Raw genomic sequence first — 5,068 nt, 5'->3', positions numbered from 1 at the left:
AGTGACTTGTGAGACTAATAGGGAGTGGATGTTCAGAATAGTTGTCAGTACACTGTTGCACCCATGGACTCACCCATGGACTGTAAAATGCAGCGAACTATGAATTATGTCAGCCTGCAAGGCAGGAGTCACCTAAAATGTAAAAACTGAAATCCCTGGGGTTTGTTAGCAGAAATTTTCTGTAAGGAAAACTGAAAATGTATGGCCCTTCAAGTATCAGTGCAGATGGACAACTCCCTCCTCTCTTTCGGAAAGGAGTGTGCTTCAGAAAGGCACATTCTAATCATCTTCTCTAACTCCTTCTCTTAGGACATGAAAACCTTGCTTTACCATCTCTTATTTTCTCCCATACTTTGATACTGCAAGATTTACCTGTTTCCTCTCCATTTCCCCTTTGGTGCCCCTGCTTGTGACTGCACAACCGCCCACACAATCAAACCATGCAAGATGCTTCAGCACAAACCACACAGGAGGTGGCCTTGACATGTGCAGGCGCCGCAGCCTGGCACGCACAGCTGGGCAGCTGAAATTACAGAGGGTGAACTGACCCTCATGTGCAAACACATGTGTTTATATTGTAAATTCTTTGTGCAGACGCTGGGGCTAACCAAAGGTTTGCAGAGTATCTCACACAACACTTTCCCAGTCTGGGCATGGACCCTAGATACCAAATCTACAGCAGTGGAGATGTCAATCCAAGTTATTTATTTTTAACTCTTGATTCAGGTATTACTTTGGAATTTTTTTGGATGAAAAGATGTCCTCCTTATGCTTAAGGTCATTTATTCTTTAAGCTTGAAGTAAGTTTTCAGATGATTAATTAGGTACTGCAGTAATCAGTTAAAGTATGCAGGTTTAAATTTATGAAGGACTGTTTGTACTCAAATGTACTTAATAGCAGTGTAATGAGGAGATCTCATGTTCACTATATCTTGTCTAAAATAATTGAAATTATGTACATAAATTACATGTGGAGGAATTATCTGGTGATTAGCTTCACCGGCTCTATCACTTCATAGATAAGGTCAAAGGAGCAGATCACAAAACTTTCAGTGAAATTTCGGACCTTAAAGGAAGCAAATCCAAATTCTTCTTGACATATGACTTGCTTCATCTATTTGATTGTTAGAAACGTCCCTTGTAGAAAGGATTCTTCCTGCTAGACCAGCTGACTCAGACTACTGCTGTTCTTTAAATGTTCAATTATTTTGTTGATGTTATCAGGGCGTATGCTATAGTTTACTCTAAATTGATATAATCTAATTGAAGGCTGAAACTACTAATCTTTCTTGGGTTCAATTCCATAATTACTGCACAGCTTCCTTACAGAACAGATCTATGGTTGCTCTGGGGGATTTTGGGAGGCATTTCAAGGGTAACTGGAATTGATCAGAATTTTCTAGGGGACCCGCAAGCATTGTTTTGAGATAACTAAATTATTCATGTTTTTACCCTTAAAAGCAAGAGATACTTGCTTTTACTTTCAACCCTTCTTTTACACAGTATTTTTGGTGAGGAATATAAATAGTAGCTAATGCTAGCTGCATTTACTGATTTTCTTTAAAATAGAAAGCGTTTCTTCTCATTTATCCATAAGCCGGCATGTATTAGATAGATAATGCTGCAGGTAAGCTTCTAAAAGGATTGTATTTGAGAAGCTAATCTTTGAGTGGAATAAGCAGAGACAAAACCTTGTTTGAGTGATGAAATGTAAGGACATGCAAAACAAGGTAGCACTGATAAGGGATGAAAGAATTAAAAGTAATGACCACAGAACTTTGATACCACTGTAGATAAAGACAATTATAGATAAAGTGGGACTAACTCCTAAGCTAAAGGAAAAGGATACTAAAAACTTGAGAATAACTGATTCTTTAAAAAGAAGCAGTCATACATAAATTACAAAATGTCTAAGTTTTTTAAGGAAGTACTTGCTATTGATATGTTAGGTAGTAACTATGGGAAACTTCTCTGTCAAGATAAGGAGATACAGTTTGAAGGAATGATAGAGATATATGAGCAGAAACTGACAGTGTTTGGCTAAGTGAAACATTACTGTTCCATTAAAAAAAATGCAAAAAATGTAACATAATTCTATAGGTACTTCTCCAGTGCAGTATCTTCAAGACTCAAAGCCAAAGCTAACATAAAAACTGATAGTCCTGAAATAATTAATTCTCTTGTGTGGCTGAACTAATTTAAACAATAAAAACAGTTTAGCTTTTGATCCAGCAAATACTTTGATTTTCTGTTGGATGCTGTTGTGCAAAAAAGGCAGTTGATACAGCTGTGAAGAATTAAAATCAGGATGAAGGTCAGGCAAATGCTCTGTTGCACCTGGGCTCACTCCAAAGCACTTACACCCTGTTCTCAGCTCCTATTCTGAATGCACTGATTTACAGAGCCAGAATGCTTTCTGTAGGTGTATGTAAAGGTGTCTGTAGCTTTTGTTTTCACCATGGAATGGCTTAACAGTAAGAGAATCCCCCATTAGTTACCCGTTTTGTTACTACTTGCCTCCAATTGCAGTGCAGATGATTTGAGTGGTGCGCTGGTTTCGTCTGGGGTAGAGTTAATTTTCCTCACAGTGGTTAGTGTGGGGCTGTGTTTTGGAGTTGTGCTGAACACGGAGTTGATAATGTAGAAATGTTTTTGTTATTGCTGAGCAGGGCTTGCACAGAGCCAAGGCCTTTTCTGCTTTTTGTACAGCCACGACTGGCAAGGGAAGTTAGGAGTACATGGGAAGCTGGGAGGAGACACAACCAGGACAGCTGGCCCCAACTGATCAAAGCAATATTCCAGACCATATGACATCATGCTCAGTATATAAAGTGGGGGCAAGAAGGAGGAAGTGGGGGATGTTTGGAGTGATGGTGTTTGTCTTCCCAAGTAACCATTATCTGTGATGAGGCCCTGCTCTTCTGGAGATGGCTGAACACCTGCCTGCCCATGCAAAACAGTGAATTAATTTTTTGTTTGCTTACTCAGCTTTTGCTTTCCCTATTAAACTGTCTTTGTCTCAACCCATGAGCTCTCTACCTTTTACCCTCCTGATTCTGTCCCCAGTCCCACTGGAGGGGCAGCGAGCGAGCGGCTGTGTGGGGCTGGGGTGAAACCACAACAAACAGTAAAGGGCAAGTGAACAGGTTTGTAACAACACTCTGTAAGCTCCTTGTCAAGCCTACAATAGCAGGTGCCAGAGGCAACGTGATATCTGCTGCTAGTGGCGAAGTTTGCTTTTATCAAGCTCTTCTGAAAGCACAGATTGATGGAAGTACAATTCCTTCCTGCTCTGACATATCTCTTCACATTCCAGGTACTAGTCTAAGCGCTGAGCTGTAAAGTGGTATCTTTCTGTCAGTCTGTGTTCCAATCAATTATTTATGCAAAGTGGAGCAAGGAAAGAAGCTCACCCCGGGATGCCCTTCAGCCTCAGGTCTGTGTGTGAGGAGTGCTGGTGTCCTCACCATCATCTTGGTATCCCCTCTGCTGACTGGGGGGTCCCTGTGCTCCCCCCTCTCTGGTGCTGGCAGAATAACTTGTGTAGGCAGGATTAGGGTCCTGGGCTGGGCTGGAGTGATCTGCTTTCTCTTTTGAGGTGGAATTACTACTTCAGTGCAATAAAAACAAGCTGCATGTGTTCTCCACAAGAGAAATAAAGTTAATAAAGCTCCCACTGAAATCAACATCAGAGTGGCAGTATTTCAAAGGAGATGAGCTGTAACCAAGGAGAGTGCCTTGGAGAAAGTACCCATGTGCTTATTCCCTGAAATTTGTTTTCATTTCCAGAACCAGCATGAGCTAAAAAAAACCAAATACATTTTATATGGTTACAACTGCATTTACTGGTGCTTCTAGAGATGCAAAAGTGCTGGGGGCAGTCCACATGGGACTAGGTCAGATATTAAGGAATTCTTTACTCTGGTTGGTGAGACACTGGAACAGGTTGCCCAGAAAAGTTGTGGATGCCCCACCCCTGGCAATGTTCAAGGCCAGGCAGGATAAGGCCTCGAGCAACCTGTTTTAGTGGGAGCTGTCCCTGCACATGGAAGGGGCGGTTAGGGCTAGATGATCTTTAAGGTCCCTTCCAACCCTTAATGTTCTATGTTTCTATGATTTTATACAATACTTGCAAACTCGCATCTTTTCTGAGATGCAATGGGTCTCAGAACTCGACAAGCAATGGATGTGTCCCTGCAAATCCTGCTGTGTGGTTTGCACATGCTCATCACATTGGTGAATACAGCAGTGCAGACTCCTCTTTCCTCTCCTCCTCCCTTATACATATAAACTTAAAAATGTCCCAGCTTTCCAATTCAGCCTGGCTCCACTTTGAATGCTCACAACTGGACAATGTGTAAGTCATAGACATCTTTTACACCGATTTGCTCAAATGAAACTCTAATCTATATTGCAGAAATTGCTGCAATGATAGCTCAGAAAATGACAAAGCTTTTCCCAAAGCTAAACCCATTGTCATTACTTTATGTAGCTCCACCATCTCTCAGTGTGGCCCTCACCCCCCTGCAACTGCTTTCCCTGTCAGTAGTGAGAGGTTGATTCCTGTCACCGTGGTATGTAAGTCACCATCATCCCACATGCTGAAGTTTTCTCAGTTTCTGTGTGTTCCCCCTGATGCTTTAGATCTTCAGAGGTTGTAATATTGCCATCTTCTAGTGCCTCATTCAAGCAGTGATGCTTATGAGCAAACTTGTGGTTTTAGCATGGCATCTGTCTGCTTCCTGTTGTGCACTTCTATACAGATACCTCTGTATTTGTACTTCTCTGTTACGTTTATTCATTCTTTCCTTGATGTATTTATGTTGTGAGTTATTCAGGGCAAGGTCCGCATTCTTCTTCTTTCCTACGTACACATTCTTACTCTTTGCTATATACCAACTGAGCATAGTTCTGTATGCACTTTATGTCAATCTAAAAATGGCCATAATTACAATAATGTGCCCGGGACGGGGACGCAGGAAGGACACGGGGAGGACACGGGGACAGTCCCCATCCCCCCGCCCAGGACGAGCCCCCCGTACCCTCACACCCACCTCGTGCCGGCCCG

Source organism: Corvus brachyrhynchos, unplaced genomic scaffold (assembly GCF_000691975.1).
Source record: "Corvus brachyrhynchos isolate BGI_N302 unplaced genomic scaffold, ASM69197v1 scaffold14, whole genome shotgun sequence".
Classification (NCBI taxonomy): Eukaryota; Metazoa; Chordata; class Aves; order Passeriformes; family Corvidae; genus Corvus; species Corvus brachyrhynchos.
This window is presented reverse-complemented; position numbering follows the sequence as displayed.